This window comes from Cyprinodon tularosa, unplaced genomic scaffold (genome assembly GCF_016077235.1).
Source record: "Cyprinodon tularosa strain WSP-4 unplaced genomic scaffold, ASM1607723v1 ctg212, whole genome shotgun sequence".
Taxonomy (NCBI): domain Eukaryota; kingdom Metazoa; phylum Chordata; class Actinopteri; order Cyprinodontiformes; family Cyprinodontidae; genus Cyprinodon; species Cyprinodon tularosa.
In genome coordinates, this window is record NW_024038786.1 from 756,678 (window position 1) to 775,354 (window position 18,677).

Consider the following 18,677-nt stretch of genomic DNA (forward strand, 5'->3'; position numbering starts at 1 on the left):
TTTTTTCCTCCAAACTCGGGTCCTCTACCAGATGCCTGGGAGCTTGAATTCTGCGCAGTATCTTTGCTGTTCCGAGGACTGCACTTTTCTTGACCGGGATGTCTGATGTGTTTTCAGGGATCTACTGTAACCACTCTTCAAGTCTGGGGGTCACTGCCCCAAGGACCCCAATGACCAGAGGAACCACTGATGCTTTGACCTTCCAGGTTTTCTTCAGCTCTTCTCTGAGACCCTGATATTTCTATAGTTTTTCATGTTCTTTTTTCCTGATGTTGCAGTCACGTGGTATTGCTATGTCAACCACAATGGCTTTCCTCTGCTTTTTGTCAACCACCACAAACATATATATATATATATATATATATATATATATATATATATATATATATATATATATATATATATATATATATATATAAATCCAAGCTTTTGGCTCCTATGACTGGATCATAGCAATATTGAAGCCTTATTTATTGTAAAGGCAGTTGCTTCAATGCAATTCCAACAATACTTAGTATAGAGATTATTATGTTGTTTTCTGAGCTCTACAGAAGTCATCCTGCATTTTTGCCCTTCCCTCTGTGTCAAAAGTATGTCTTGTAATAATCTTATTACATAACCTGATTATCACACCACAGGTTTTGCACTATCACAGCTCTCAGACCACCTCTTTTATTTAGATAGTTGATAATAGTTGTAGCATTCTGTACTTTGTGTTTACAGCTGTAAAGTTATATTTCAATTCTTAAATTTTATAACCCATTCTTCTTTAATCTGCCTGGACTGAATTTACAGCCTGTTCTTTTTGAAGTTTCACATCACTGTTTCTAATGTTATAAACTCAACTGAGTGATTGTGTAGTTCAAGAAGACATAACACAATCACAACAGAGACTAAAAAAGCTCTACAGCAATACAATTATTGATTAATCAATACGACTGCAATAAAAAGGGAGGGTTTTAATATCACTGTGTCATCTCACTGTTGCATCCTTAGAAAGACAATCCATCTCAAAATAGTTGTCCATGTAGCAATTCATATAAAGATACCTTTCTGCGTTGTCTACTACCGACAATGAATATTTGCAATAAATAACATAAATAATTGATTTTGCTTTCCTGATGATGGAGAAATCCCAGCAAACATAACTGCCCAGTTGTTGCGTTGTTCCCTTTTCAGTGGAATAACCTCGAATGAACATCCAATGAATAAATATTCTGCCACTTGCAACTCAATTCAACAACTTGATAAAATATTCATCCATTGTTTGGGAATCTCCAACTCCTCCTTCCACCTTTTATTGTTAGACAAATTGAAGTGTGCTCTGGGAGGTAGGCCAGCGGTAAACACAGAGAATCTATTTAGCCATCCCATTCCAGGGCAGGGTGGAGAGATTGGTCGTTCAAAGGCTGAGGCAACAATGCAAGTGACACTGGGTCATTCGGGCTCCTCGCAGTCACCTGGCTGATAGAATTGTTCTGTGGGAGATAGGAGGGACGTATGAAGCTTTTTTGTCATTGCCATATCTTATGATTGATGGCTCCATGGCCGCAGTGAATCTGGCCTTTTTAAATAATTTATGTTGCCCATCGCTGTGGACAAGAAGCTTATAAAGGGGTTGTTATTTTTCCATTGACTGGACAGATCAATACTTTAAAGACATGACATAGCCACTAATGAACTACTTAAATGTCTCTCTGGAGTGCAAACAATTCACTTGAAGCAGAGAAAGAAAACTGTTTATTGCAGTTTAAAGTTTTAGTTTACTAAAAGAAAAAAGCAAAGAAGGGAGCAGATCAAGTCAATGCAGCCATCTGCGGCTAAACAGTTATTTAAAGGGCATATTTCATTTTAATAACTTTTTCTTTAACTTATTTAAGGCCTGTAGGTTGAGATAGGTTAATTATTTCTCTATAAAAAAAAAGTCTAGGAAAATCATTAAGGTAAAAGACAGAGCAAACATAAGAAAACAAAGAACAAAACCAGATATTTCCTTAAAATGTAAACTATCACCAATATAATTTACTGTAGAACCTGAGAATTCAATTATGTAATAAACAAAATCCACTTAAGACAGAAGTAGTGCTATCAAAGACTTATTGTTAAACTGGAGCTCATTAGGTATACTTTTTTAAGTTGATGTACAGTGAGGTGGAGGTAAACAGAAATATTGTCTCAGTGTAAAAGCTTGTGCAAATTGTGCCTAAATGAACCTGTATTTGTCTTACCAAAATCCTGAATATTTCTGGGACAAAATTAAAAGAAAGAGAGAAATCTGTCAGAATTCAGTTAGATAGGATTTCTGCTTCGGTTTTGACTATTATACTGACTTTAGTACGCAAGAGGCTTGTATAATCATGTTCCTCCCTACAACTCTTGAAATAAAAAAGGTAGACTAATGAGCCAGGTTGTAATTTTGTGAGTTGTCATCACATACTGTAAGTTTACATTTTTTCTATTATTTAGAATATAACTATATCATAATAAAAAAAAATCTTTAAAAATATTTAAAAAAGAAAAATAATTTTTTATAACAGAAAAATAAAACATAAGGAGGCAATACCAGCACAAACCTAGATGTCTGCGACTTATATACTTAGGCCATGACAAATTTTATTGGCTGTGTTGTGTCTCCATCACTCACGTTTGTGTTATTTTTTCCTTTAAAGCCAAGTCTCCAGTTTTTTTCATGAAGTAGAGACATGTTTACAATGAATACCTTTAAGCCTTCACATCTATTTCCTTTGAAAATGCTCACTAACATTTCTGTCATATAGGAATATTAGTTTTACCAAGATTCCTGAGGGTCATGTTATCTTATCATGTTCTTTTTTTGTCAGTCATTTTATTTGAAAAGTTTCCTACAGTAGTAATTAGGGCTGGATGATATAGCCAAAACCTATGTAATAACATATATTTTAACTTTGATACAATATAATTTCAATATTGATATAGACAAAAGAAAAGCCAATGTAAACTTACAAAAATGGCTGCAACAGATGTCCATCCAAACTTATGGTAGTTACTACAACAGCGGTCACAAATGTCTATATATTTTAGCTCAGAATATTTATATGATCAGTATTATACTCAATATCTTATATAATTAAATTGAGTAAAATATTGTCCAGAATACTCAGCATTGAGTAACTACTGTATTATAAAATACCCTTCTGATGTAGGAATCAACAAAAATCAAGAAAATCTAGAGCTTTGTTTTATGGTATTTTACCATACCCAGATAAAATCCGATGTTCAACACAAACAAATTAACAAAGAAAAAACAAAACAAAAACAAAACATTTATCTAGAAACTAAACACAGTAAAAAAGATTTTTTTTTTTATTTAATTTGAAAGAATCAGAACATTTGCTTCCTGAGAGGAGGGTTGTAGAAATCAATTGTGTGTTGTTTTTTTAATCTTTTAATTTATTTAAAAAAAAAAGATAGTAATAGGTAACAATTTTCTGCTATTCATTTATTTCCTTTTTATTCACTCATTCAAACTGATGGACATCATACTGTATTTCAGACTTCTTAAAACTGCATAGGATTCTTAAAATGAAAACCTTTGCAAAGTGCTTCAAATGTTTCCTTTAGCTCTCGTGGAACAGAAACAGACATAACAAATGTACGCCTCTCTGCTAAAACAGATTAGGCCTGTCTTGTTTTAGCCAATAAACTGATAACTCTCTGTGTCATCCAAGACCCCTCTAAAAAGGAGTGCAATTTTCTAAAATACTCCTGCAGAGCTGCGTGTTGTAAATCAAGAGGCTCTTCTTCATCACCCCCTTCAACAAAGTGACAAATTGGGCAAACAATAGTCTTTGAATTCTTATTAAAGTTGATTAATTCATATCATTAGTTGATCACACAACAGCTCATAAAATATACTGAATTAATTTCTTTACTTTGATTAATACATGAAACACTTGAATTAACATCAATAAATCAATTTGTAAATCAATTACATTATCATGTTTAAATACAGAGCTAATAGTGTACATTAACTAGCAGCGTAGAAGTGATCATATATCATTTGGGATGCTAAAGAAGAACTGTGAAGCCTCCTTAAAATGATCAACAATTAAAGAAGCACAACTCTGACTTTAACATGTCACATACAGTATTTGAGTTTTTATACTGACCCGTGAACACACATTTATCTACTGCAAGAGCTTAATATTAGACATGCTTGTTATATTAAAGGGTTTCATAATCAACTTAGTTTAGGTTGCTGAAGCATGGAAAGGATGTAAAACACAAAGACTTGCAATTATATCAAAGTGTGCACAGACTTGCAATATTTTAGTGGCATTAAAAAGATTATAACTAATTGTTTTCTTCCTCTTAGGTTTTCCTTTTATTAATTCTACATATACATTATACATATAAGTTATTATGCTAATCCTAAACCCTCTAAGTAGTTTACCTACCAGTTAGTTGCCCCACTTTCTTGTGGGATTCTCCTTTTCTTTGTGGCCTGTTTTTCTGCATACTCATCTACTTATACCCTAGTTGATTTATTGTTGTCATTTTTCTCCTAAAATTTCCTTACTGTTTAGTTATTTTTTCTTTGCTTTTTGTTCACAAAATAACTTTCCTCTTTGAGTCATCTCGCCTAAATTAGGAGATTTTACTTTGCTATAAATACTAATTGATTTTTATTAAATGAGCATAGACAGAGTGTTGGAAGCAACCAACAGAGAACAGTTAAGCAGATCCAGTAAATTTTCAAAATAAAAGGCGATGCATGTACAGTAGAGACTGACATTTTTTCGGGAATCCCATGGGATTCCCATGGGATGGGAGTCAGTATTAGTAACGATCACGTGATTGGGACGGTACAGGATTAAACATTAACGGGAGCAGACGGGAGCGGGAGCAAACCAATAATAACTAAAAAAAAAAACTAGGATCGATGCCAAAAAATCAAATAAAATAGAAAGAGAAAAAATCCAGTACTGGCGCGGCGCCACCATTTTGTAGTTTTTTTCCTTGAAGCCTACACTATAATGCGAGTCAAAAAAACTACACGACCCAAAAACCAACAGTGCTTCCGCTCTGAGTTTTTCACCCGCGCTCAAAAAAAAAAAAAACAAGAATGGGAGTGAAGCAGGAGCGGGAGTCATTCTGAATGGGAGCGGGATGGGAGTGGGAGTAATTTCACCAGGAGTGGAACGGGACAGGATTTAGATTTCTGCTCTGGCCCGGGATCGGGACGGGACACAATTTTTTTCTGTGGGAGTGGGACGGGACAGGAGTGAAAATCCACTCCCGTGTCAGTCTCTAATGTACAGTATGGGTCCTTCATGCATCAAGTGAGGACTGCTGCTCTGCAGCTTTTGGCACTGGATGAGGTAGCTGACTCGGGAAGTAGTATTTGTGAAGCTGGTTTAAGGGAATGTGGGGAATTAACTCAAATGAACCCTAACAGGCAAGAAAAAAAATATAATCAATAAGCTAGGAGAAATACACTATATTGCCAAAAGCATTTGCTCACCTGCCTTGACTCACATATGAGCTTAAGTGACATCCCGTTCCTAATCCATAGGGTTCAATATGACGTCGGTCCACCCTTTGCAGCTAGAACAGCTTCAACTCTTCTGGGAAGGCTGTCCACAAGGTTTAGGAGTGTGTTTATGGGAATTTTTGACCATTCTTCCAGAAGCGCATTTGTGAGGTTGCACACTGATGTTGGACGAGAAGGCCTGGCTCTCAGTCTCCGCTCTAATTCATCCCAAAGGTGTTCTATCGGGTTGAGGTCAGGACTCTGTGCAGGCCAGTCAAGTTCATCCACACCAGACTCTGTCATCCATGTCTTTATGGACCTTGCTTTGTGCACTGGTGCACAGTCATGTTGGAAGAGGAAGGGGCCAGCTCCAAACTGTTCCCACAAAGTTGGGAGCATGGAATTGTCCAAAATGTCTTGGGATGCTGAAGCATTCAGAGTTCCTTTCACTGGAACTAAGGGGCCAAGCCCAGCTCCTGAAAAACAACCCCACACCATAATCCCCCCTCCAACAAACTTTACACTTGGCACAATGCAGTCAGACAAGTACCGTTCTCCTGGCAACCGCCAAACCCAGACCCGTCCATCAGATTGCCAGATGGAGAAGCGCGATTCGTCACTCCAGAGAACGCGTCTCCACTGCTCTAGAGTCCAGTGGCGGCGTGCTTTACACCACCGCATCCGACGCTTTGCATTGCACTTGGTGATGTATGGCTTGGATGCAGCTGCTCGACCATGGAAACCCATTCCATGAAGCTCTCTGCGCACTGTTCTTGAGCTAATCTGAAGGCCACATGAAGTTTGGAGGTCTGTAGTGATTGACTCTGCAGAAAGTTGGCGACCTCTTCGCACTATGCGCGTCAGCATCCGCTGACCCCGCTCCGTCAGTTTACGTGGCCTACCACTTCGTGGCTGAGTTGCTGTCGTTCCCAAACACTTCCATTTTCTTATAATACAGCTGACAGTTGACTGTGGAATATTTAGGAGCGAGGAAATTTCACGACTGGATTTGTTGCACAGGTGGCATCCTATCACACTTCCACGCTGGAATTCACTGAGCTCCTGAGAGCGACCCATTCTTTCACAAATGTTTGTAAAAACAGTCTGCATGCCTAGGTGCTTGAATTTATACACCTGTGGCCATGGAAGTGATTGGAACACCTGATTCCAATAATTTGGATGGGTGAGCAAATACTTTTGGCAATATAGTGTACATCTATGTACACAAACAACAGAACACAAGAGTACAAAATGAAACTAAACACAAAGGAAAAACCTAATAGCTGTGCCATTCCACTATCACTAGTAAACACAGAGTAATATGTTGAATTTGGCAAGAAGACCTTTAAGAAAATTAAGAACTAAGAGGTGATCAAAACACAAAAAGAGATCTGCACCCAAACACCCAAAAGATTATAGCAATCCCAAGGCAACAGGATTGAATTAGATATTAATAAAGGGTTCTTACTTATAGGGATAAATATTCAGTATTGTCAGTAAAGTCTTACAAAAGTAGCATGTTACCGTAAAATATTATGTTCGGCAGTGACAGAGTAATATAATGAGTTGCAAACTAAATCTTGGTAATATTATTGCAGTCAAAGAGGCGGGTAAGGCGTTACAATATGAGCTAAACAACCCATTGCCAACAACCTAAATAGAGACGAATTGAAAACTGTTCTTCTTTGTTGTTGTTTTATATCAGCAGAAGTATTTTTAAAACAACTGAAGAATAAGAAGATGGCAACACCGCTTCAAATGGCTATACTCCCACTAATTTGAGTATATACTGCCGAAATCGATAAGAACATCACAGTAAGACTCACTTTATGTACTGGCGGGTGGGTAAAGGAACTATGTAAGGCTAAAAATAACCTCAGGGAAATCCTGGAAAGAATGCAGAGGAACCTTAAACTAGAAGCTAAATGGCCTCTTACTAGCAAGAAGTGGGAAGATGATGGTGCAAGCAAATCTAAACAGCACAAGTTGTATTTTTACAGATTAGAGATGAAGATGTTTAACCCATGATAAGTAAGAAAGCTGTGGTTAAGTAAGTTGTGTAAGTTGAGTAAGTTGTGTGTAAGTTCAGAGTCTTCAGAGTCTGATGGTGACTCTGAAGCAGATGATGAGATCGAGTATCAGGTAGGTCCAAATCCGCTGCCTGCCATGAGCAGCCAGGACCAAGATGTTAGTAGCCAGGCCTATCACAGGCAGTGTTCATCCCTGTGGGATGCAAAAATGGGCACAGAAATTTTCCATGCAACAATGTCTCTGGAAAACATTCACATGATATCCATGATTATCCACTTTGACAACTGAGAGAACAAACCAGCTCCAAAGCAGAAAGACAAACTAGCTGCCATCGGGACAGTGTGGGACAAGTGGGTGCACTGCCTTCCCCTGCTGTACAACCTGGGGCCAAATGGATTTTTAAAAGCCAGGAGTCCAATCTTTTAGGTAAGAGGCTAAAACCCTGGTCAGTAAGCAAATTACAGTTATAATCATTCAACTGATAATAAATAATTAATTTTACCCTCAATTTGAATTACCTATTAATTAACTATACCTCCCAGTTCCAGTTATTTAATAGATTCTTATTTTCTGGTGAACTCTCACAACACCCAGAATCAACAGAGCCTAAATAAATAAAGTATATGATACAGTTGCAGTACATTTCTAACACTCATGTCTTATGAGAGATGTGTTCGTACAATTCCTGATCTTTTTATTATTCTAAGGTGTGAACATCAGGAACAAAAAGAAGCGGTTTGAAGTGTTCAGACCCAAGATGGTCAAAAATCACAATATAGATTCATCAAGTGCAAAAAGTATATATGCAAAACACACTGCCCACAAAAAAGTTCTGCCTATCATGTCTTGTATTGGTTAGTGGCTAAGGGTCATGGGGCTGACGTATTTTCATGGTTGATTCGTTTACTTTGTGTTCATACTATATGTTCTGCTTGTGTCATGCACCAGAATGTGTTACATATATCTAAGTTTAAAGGAAAGAAACTCAGCAGATTTGGAAAATTCTAGTTTCACTTGTACATTTATTTCCACTCTTAAAAGATTATAGATATGATCTAACAAAGGTAAAGGGGAAATGTTAAGCATATATTTATTTATACTACTTGAAACTTTTAGACATCCATTGAGCATTTTTTACATTAAAGTGTTTGATTGGAGGCATTAAAATGGGTCCACCAGACCCAGAAACATTGGCTGAGTAACAAAAATATGAACATCACACAAGGGTTAAGTACTGGCAGCTCTGTATATATTTTAAAAATATTTTTTTTGTTGCATTCTTTTAAGAAAATCTAAATATGATTTATAATGTGAGTTTTGGATAAATGTACTGAATACATGTGCTTACTGTGAATCAAGGGTTAAGTCTTTCATTTTTTTTTTCTGTCAAGCCATTCTTTTAAAATAAAAGATGTATAAGGTTATATACGTCATACGTTCAGTATACCGTAAGTGCATTGAAGACATATTAGACAAGATGCTTCATCCAATTTAGAACCTGGAAACTGCCTTGTATAAGTGAATGAACAAGCTAGCTATGAACAGCGTGTCAAGACATCTTTCTGGTTGAACCACACAGAGCTGAAGACACTGCTGTTCTCCTACACGGCTGCTGCACTCAAGTGTGAGAGGTCCCCTATGAGCCAGCTGTTGTGTGGATCAGTCAACAGAGTTAACGTGACACATTTTGTAGAGAATTACACTACTGCACAGAGCTTTGGGCTTTGTAAGGTCTTGCTAATAAACCTGGACCATGTATTGGCTGTCTAATCACTCAAGAGCAGAAGCAGCGCCAACAGGAGGACAAGGAAATGTCACCCAACATGGATAAAAAATGTACTTCCACCTTTGTTTAAGGCTCATGTGGGCTGATTTTGATTGGTTTCTATGTTGTGCCAGTACTTGACTTGTAATATGTTATATAGGGACCAGAGTGTTTTTAAAGCTGGGACTGCTATGAAAATTTGCTATACAGAGGAAGAAAAAGGTTCACAGATCCTCACTATTTGTCCAAAGACCGAAATGAGCAAACTGATAGTAAATAGAACTACTCCCTTTAAGTTTGTATCATGTATTGCCCTCGATTAGATACAGAATAGAGAAAGCAACATTTGGGAAGCAATAGGAATTGTACAGTAGTTGTGATAATAAAAATGCTTTAAAAGATAAAATAAGGAATATTTGTTTAAAAAACTATTTGTGGAACATCAAGTTAATTTACTTTGGTTGACATATTCAGTATTTACTTAGAGTAAAACTTATTTTTAGGGTAAATACAGTAGTAGTTATGTCTGCTGAATTTTGTAAAAGACTGTTATGCGTATCTTTAGTTCTGTAACATGAAAATGTCTAATGAAATATCCCTGATAATGTGAGGATTGTAATCGCTTTTTTGAAATTCTCTATAGGACCAGAAAATAAACAGTATGAAAGAAGCTAAAATGGTAATAAAATGTAGCAAACATTACAGTAGATCTCTAAACAGATTTTTACTACTCCCAGAAGTAATGAAGCATAAGACACTTGTTCAATAATTTGATTGAGAAGCATTTTAGCAAAAATATTAAAGAGGTTTTGCGACTGAATAATTTTTGTTCGTCTTGAAACTCTCAAAAACAGTCCAACGGCAGCTTGACAAAAGGACTGGCTTTGCTTTAGATGCAACACCCAGTGGCCTCTTGAGTCTCCTTGGAATATCTATTGATTCAACTGGTAAAGCCTATGATAATATCAAAGGCACACTTGGAAAATCATTACTGAAAAGAAAAGCTTACCAACTTGGAAACAAACTGCATAAATTTACCCTCTTTATGACGCAGTGCGTGATAGCTCAAAAGATAATTTGCCATTTAATTATTTTCAGCAACTCAAAAGCACCGTCATATAACATGTATTTTGTTAACATGAGAGCAGACATTAACTTGTCAAGAATAAATAAAATATTTAGTCGGGAAGGGACATTAATTATCACATTCATCTGCTCACAGTCCCATACAGAGTTATGATGAAATGCTCCTTAATAGAGATTACTCTCGGTGAGCCAAGCTGTTTATGAATCGCTAGAGGTGCAGCCGTTTCTTTCCCCTCGAGAGATAGAAATTTATGCCATATACCCTGCTGATTGTTGAGAAGGTAAAGAACCAATAGGAGAATGTTCAGAGGTTTAAATTAAAGTGTGTTTCTCACTAGGCTGCTCACAACACTTAATTAAACTCTGCTGTTTTGGCAATGACAAATGCTGTGGTGCAGGAGGAAGCTGTGCTGCTGTGACTGAGAGGCTTTTGTAATTTCTTTCATGTGCAACGATGGCCAGATCCAGGTCAGAAACTGTAGAATTAAAAAACTAAACAAGATTTAGACATGGGGAATGGGAGGGCAAGGGGGTGGGCGGTTACAGTCATTTCTTTCACTGAAATACATCTATTTTTCTCTCTTTCTTTACGTCCTCTATCTCATTTTTGGAAAGTTTTGTCATAGATTTATGAGGTCTGAGCTTCTGTGTCAGGTTTTTCGCACCCATTGCCTTCCACACTATCGTTTCCTAAGGCGTATGTCTGCTTGATGGAAACTTCAGCATTCTACTGAGAGCTATGAAGAATAAAACAAATAGCATTTTGCTGCACTGCCTACTGTTCATACTATTTTATAAAGGTCTGATCTTTATATTAGATCTCTTACCATGACTTGATTTACCAAACCATTTTTTCAGCAAAGGAAGCAATACATTTACAATATGTAACTAACTGTGAAATTTAACTTCAGTGGGCTAACACAGAAACGTCCAAGTCAGTGCAGTCAGCAAACTGACAGGGAGTGACTAATAGCTTTTTTAGGTATAAATCCAATTCATGCCAAACAAAATCTTATTTTGTTTCTGTAATAGTGTGACTGTATTACTGTGCATTTCATGAGATTCATTTAAAAATGTGAAACCACTCCAGCACACACTCCACTGCAAAGCGCCACGTGATTATGTTTTGTAGAGTCGCACAATACCGGCTATACTACCAAGAAAATAACGACAAGAATGCCTGCAAGGCATAAGCAGGAGCTGAAGCATTTCCCTCAGTAATGCAATCTATACTTTTAGGTAAAAGACCTCAATTCTTTCGTGCTTACTTTATTATTTAAGGGTATGGCATCCGACATTTTGTATTACATGTCAATCTTTTCAGTGTTCAGGAAGCAAGTATATTTTTTCTTGCATATGTAGCTAAAAATAAACAAAACAATCTCCTAATTTTTCTGCTGTAAAATGTGATTCTTTAAGTGCATCAACTGCATACATTTATTATAATTTTTTTGTGTTCTCATGTCCCATAATTTGATAACTTTCTCTTATACTAATCTAATGATTAAAGGACATATTCCACACAAGCATACCATAAATCTAAGAAACAATTGAGGATGCTAATTATGTCTAAATAAATCTGAGTAAATTGAATCACCTGTGCTGCTCTTTGTGATTTTGCAAAATAAATACATATAGTTTCCAAGACCTAAAATAAAAATGGTTATCAGGACATTTCTATAGTTAAAAGTTCTTAACGGGTTTGCCGGAAAAAGTACTCAAATACATGCCATTATCCCCAGCTGCATGTATAACATATGGTAACACAGCACTATCCCTCCCCCACGTTATGCTGCATACAGCTGGTCAGCTATCTAAACAGAAGCCCCTGTGCCTTTCCATAACATGAGAAAACGACAAACTTGTCCGTTTGAAGATATTTTTTGTCAAATAACATGCATACAATTGTGGCAATGAAACTTTAAAATGCCTGACCTGTGAAGTGTCAATATTACATTACATGATGCCAGGCCAGCCATACACAACTAATTAACATTGTTGTCATATTTACCAACTCTACTAAACAGAGATCAGTGAAGCTGCCAACCTTGGTACTGGCACACCCAACACCAAACAAAGGACAATATTTATATCAGTTTCTTTAGTTAATAAGTTATTTGAACTGTTTCCCTAAACTTTATATCTCATTGGGGTTTAGGAGTTTGAACACTTTTCTGGCATTGCACAGCATGTGATTTAACAAAAAAGATTGGAATAATCCCTTGTCATGCTCAGTATTATTTAAGACTTCGGCAGGTCTGGCCTGGCTTACGTATTTTCACTTAACCAAGTTGCACAGTAAATGCCTGTTTGCCATAACTTGCAAATATTTTAAACTTTTAATAAACACATGGCAGTAAAGTTCTCTTTGAATTCAACGAGGAGTTTAAGAACAATGTCGAGAAGAACCTCTGGTTCAGTAATCAAAGGATTTTAGGGTTGTTGCATTCTGAATTAATATAGTTATATTTTTGACACATATAACACACACCACCAGTGTGTTAAACCATTTAGTTATACCAATGTTAATATAACAGGGCATATTATATGATCATTGCAAAGACAGTACTATTCCATCTGTATTTTCTAATGTATTTGCCGTAATATCCCTAGTTTGATAGTTTAACCTCTCCAGGTGGGTAAAGGGATGTATCACTACTTTTAAGAAATAAGACTTACTTTGGTTTAGCACAAGATTGCAGTCCTAAATACCGTACTTAAATTTAACAAAGCTGGACTGAATTTTTGCAGCACTTGTTTTCCTTTTGTGAAAACAAAGCGCTGTTTTTTTTTTTTTTTTTTTTTTTTTTTGCAAATGGATATTTCACAAACCATGAGCTGTTTTAAAAAAAAATCAAAGAATAAAATATCAAATGGTGGATTCAATTTATTTTACTTTTTGAATCAGTGACTATAAAAGGAGGTTGGAGGAGTGTTTGCAAAATCAGTCTTCACTAGTCATTTGAAGTTACTGTGGAAATGCACAAGACCGATAGCTTTGGAATAAACTTTAAAAGCTTGAAAAGTTATGTCAAAAAATGAAGTGGTTGTGAAAACATAGGGGGCAAAGATGGACTAAGTAGTTGTTGACTAATCACCTTATTTTGAAAAATGTTTACAAATTAGTCGAGCTCCAAAATCATTATTAGTAGCAACACTGGTAGAATTTTTTTTTAATGTAATACATTTTTTCTGATGCATTCATAAATATTGTTTTAATCAGATAATAAGAAATTAGGTGATTTAAGCTTTTTTTGTTGCAAATTACATCTGAAGAAGGAGTTTTGATAACAAGAACATGTTAATTATAAAATAGGCATATATGTAAAGAAGAAAACCGGGTATTTATATAGTGTTTCATATAGGGGAGGCAAGCAGCTCCGTATGTATTTTGGTGTTCTGTAAATGCCAGGGAGACATAGCAGCATCCATTGGAGTTAACGGTGCAGCACTTTTGTGTTCAGTAGCACAAATCATTAATCATGAGGCCGGCCATATTCTTGTAGTGCCTGTGCTTTCATTACTGGGCCTAATTAAACAGTTCTGTGAACTGGAATCTCAGATTCCTCTGTTACAGATTATCATTAATTATTGTGAAAGTGCTCAGAGATGTTGGACTCAATTATATTCTGCTCAACCCTGGCAGCGGGGTGATTCATTGTTCTGAGCACTCCACAGCCATACTGTCTCTGCTTATCACCAACCTCCACTTTTGTAAATTGGGCTCTGCCAGCCAACAAACTAAGAATTATGTGCTGCTTTTTTTCATTACAAACATGTTGGAGGAGCACAGACCAATTAAGGGTGGGATATTTTGTGTGGAGTGATGAGGCAGGCGTTGGTGCAAAGAGATGGGGGTTGGATGGCAGTACTATGAGGATGAGCCTAGCATCATACTTAAGTTGTGGCTTTATTACAGTGTAAACTGCAGCCCTTCTCCATGTGTACAGACCAATTACTGCTTACCTGGTGTACAGGTGCATATCACTGAGCAAAATATTATTAATAACTCAACTTATAACAACATTTCACCTTCACTAAATTCCTCTAGAAATTTATCACACACACAGTGACATATTTCAATTGTTAATTTGTGTTTATGGTATAAAGCTAATTAAAACCAAGAAAAATATTCTATTTTATTTTTAGCATATTGCAAAGCAAAAATTAAACAAAGGCTTTTACTGTAGATGTAAAAATGTAACATCAAGGAGGCTCACAACAATTTTAGTTGTGATAAATCTTTGCTTTGCATTCTACACATCTTTGGCCTCGTTAATCATTGGGCATCAACTGCACCAAGGCTCCAATCAGATTGCAGGAAATCTTATGGACATGCGAGGTGTGAATTCATGATTCTTGGAAAATATTAACCAACAATTCCATTTTAAACACTTTTTTTCAATTAATATTGATATTATATTCACTGTTCTTGTGCAGTGCTACCCTGTAGACATTGACACTAAGGAGAATGAGCCAAAAAAGATCAGTTGTAAAGAATCTGACTGTTTGTAGAGTCTTACATTCAAGAATATTAATAAAATGTTGGAATGAAAGAAAACTGTAGGGGGGAAAAGTACATGCTGATGGGATAACTTGTGCCTTCACTTTGTGAAAAAAGTGAGTTCAAAGCCTTTTGGGAGATTCACATGGCATGCACTACAACTGGAGTTAGTGCTTCAAAAGGCAGAAAACCTGGCAAGTTACTTATCATCACATGAATCAAATATACAAAATCATGTCAAGCATTTGTTCACCATAAGTGCTAGTATGTGCTGTATTTTAGATATGGGGACTTCAGGTGGCACAGTGGTTAGCTTGCACGACCCACCAATACATGTACGTAGGCATTAGTCCTCCATGTGGGCGACCTGGGTTTGAATCCAGCTTGCGGTCCTTTCTTGAATGTGTCCCCCTCTCTCATACTCCCTTTTCGTCAGCCTACTCTTGAAAAAAAAAAAGAAAAAGAAAAAACGAGCCACTAGTGCCATACAAAACTCAAACAAAAAAAAACACAAAAATAAAACTTTACAGAGGTCAAACAACAAACCTCTCCTCACTGTTTATACATCCATTTTCTGCTGCTGCATCTCGTTAGGGTCATGGTGCTATCCCCAGCTAAGGAAGAATGGTGAGGTAAACCCTTGGTAGACCATACCAGTCATAGGGTTGGGGCAATACATAGACTTAAAACCATGAATGCACATTTACCAATGATAATATTCCAACAGTTTTGTTTTTGTTCTCGACAGTGAGAACATTCTAACTCTTTGCAGAAAGACCCCAACCCAGAAATTGAACCCAAGCCTTTCTTGCTACAATTCGACAAACTGTGGCACCATTTATCCACAGTGTATACGACCAATACATCTGGGTTAAAAATCTTTTTTATTTATCTTGTGAATAACTGAGCACTGGGTTTTTATTAGCTGTAATTCATGATCATCAAAAGTAAAGGAAAGGAAAGCTTGAAATATATGATTCTGTGTGAGGATCTATATAAAAAACGAATTTGCTTTTTTTGAATAAATTATTCTAAGTCGACTTTTCACTCCTACTGAAATGCATCTGTAGATCCTCAGTATCTGTTTAAGCTCCCAGTATTGTAAGAGTAAAATTAAAATTTGGATAGATACAATATTAAGGTTTCTCTACAAGTAGTCTATATAAACACAGGCTCTCATTGTTGTGGAGGAGGGTTTAAATGAAGCTTTTTATTATGCAGGCAGCTCAGAGGGAGCACAGCCTAGAAGAAAGTGTTAACTTTTTATAATATTTGTGTATGACATGCAACTTTTAATGCAGCTGAGCAATGTCAATATTATCTCTACTGACTTATGTAAGGCATATGTGGAGGTCTGTGATGGAAACAGTGTGTGAATAAGATTACTGGTCACCTCTTTATGGGGTCAGAAAACAGAGAGGAAAACCTGAATCAAAGGGAAACAGATATTTCAGCCGTAAGCTTCGGCGTTAGTGGTTTGTAAAATTTCATATGCCACTGAAGGTAGTGATTTTAATATATATGAAAATCAGGCAGAACTGTGTGCATGTGTCTTTTGTATTATTACCCGAATTTTTTTCTTACCATCTTACAAAGTAGCACAGTTTCTCACCTCCTCCCATGTTGTTGACACAAAAAGCCAGAAAAAGTAAATTGAAGAAAATAAAAAAAATATTTTCACAAATTAACACATCCCACTAAAATTTAATTATATGGAAGAGAAAAAAAATGCACATTCTGAAATGTCAAAAATTTGATTCTACAGTATCTACCATCATAGATCCTTAAACTACTCCTGATTTAATCCCATAATTCCCTTGGCAAACGGGCAGGAAATGGGATTCTTCCCAGTTAGTGACAGAGCATCAGCTCATTGAAAATGTAATGCACTACTTCCAAGTCATGGGTCAGCTGGCAATCTGAATTTTAAAAGGACTGCGGATAATATTCTGTTTTATTTTAAAAATGAACTTTGTGGCCTCCATCATGAATCCAATATGTCTTAATCTTCTGGGCTCTTGAGGCCCACATCCCTGGAAGAAGGCCTTTGACCCCTGAACCTAATAAGGAAATCACTTGCTTTCACATCCATACTCTTATCGGAGCTGAACAAAAAATTATTTTCTCCTAAGACTCTTTGATGAGGCATAAAATATAAGTTACATAATATTGATGGTTTTAAAGTGTTTAAGATAATATACGAACCACAACAGAAAACAACAAACATTATATACAGTACCCTGTTAACATATTTGAATGGTTGTCATCTTATAACAAAAAATGTTAATAAAATGTACATTTTGTATGTACATGAAATGTACATTTTTGATGTTCATTAAATGTACATTTTTTGGACATTTTCATTTTGCAATTGCGGCGCAAGCACCTCAGGGAACCCAAACCATTAAAGTCAGTTACACTACATTGTGGTGTGAATATGTTTACTTCTGCAGATCAACAAAGTGATTCCACTAGAGGGAAGTTAGGGGAGATGCTGCAGCCTTCTCCTCAAACTGTTCCCACATTTTACAGGCTAAACAGGAAAAGTCAGGTACCAGGCAGAAAAAAAACTCCTGATGAATTTCAGAACACAGCATGCCACCAACCCAAAGTTAACTAGCAAAAGTATTTTGGGAAAACAGAAATCCAAGGAAACAGATGGGCTATTGAAAGATGAAAAGCAATATTTAAGGGTTCCAATAATGAGTTTTGCCCAACAACTTCTTGAAAGTGAGTGAACCAATGTTAGCTTCATTTCTCTTGAACATCATTCATGCAGTCAGAGGGGCCAGACTGGTTGCAACATTGATTGTGACTTTTTGTAGCACACCAAAACCACATGTGCACAGCTGCCACAGCTGCTGGTGACAAGTACTTTAGAATTCTGCCATCACTGTGTTGTCGATGGAAATTATGAGTTAAATGATAGGCAGTGTTTGTTTTCAGCAACACACAGCATGCAAACTGCAAGTGGATCTTCCTTATGTCTTTCTCATTACAACTGTTACATAATCGCTAGATTTGTGAAAGGCATGACTAATACTCGTAGCTGTCCGATGAATAGAATCGCCAACCAGACCAGAATTAATATGCCATTTCTCCAACCCCTCTGTACCCTGCATGTAACTCTTTACTAGGACAATACTTTGTTTAACTTACTGAGCTGAATGTGATTTTGTCAAAAGTTTTGTGACAATGTCACAGCTCCTCGAAGGGCCTTGCATGTGTCGTCTTCAGTGATGCAGTTTACACTTATGTGGATATGATTAGTTTAAAAACACTTAGGGAAAGATACAGTGTTTCTCTTTCTATTTCACAATAGTCATGTTGTGGAAAAATCTTTATAATTTAAAAAAGTGTTAATACTGTTGCAAGGTAGTGTATGTGTTCCCTGAGTGTTTGGATATTGGTTTTCATTTGTGTTTATGATCACTTAGAGGTTCTTCTCATTGTTTAAAAAATCTCACCATAATGTGATTCTGCGTTCAAACTTGCTTAAAAAATATAGCTGTACTAGTTAAGTCCTTTTGCTTCAGGTTCTTAGTTTATTCCTGTTTTGTGTTCTTGATGCATTTAGATTTCAATTCTCTTAGATCAATTGTAGTCTCTCAGTTGTAGTCTGGATAGTTCATCTACCTCTATTGTAATTCATCTTCTTGTTTGCTGGATTGCACACATGTCCCTACATTCCAGATTAACTCACCTGTATTCAATGTCATTTTCCACTCTTCCCTCAGTAAATAAACTCACTGCTTGTCATTGTTCTTTGCTAATTCTCC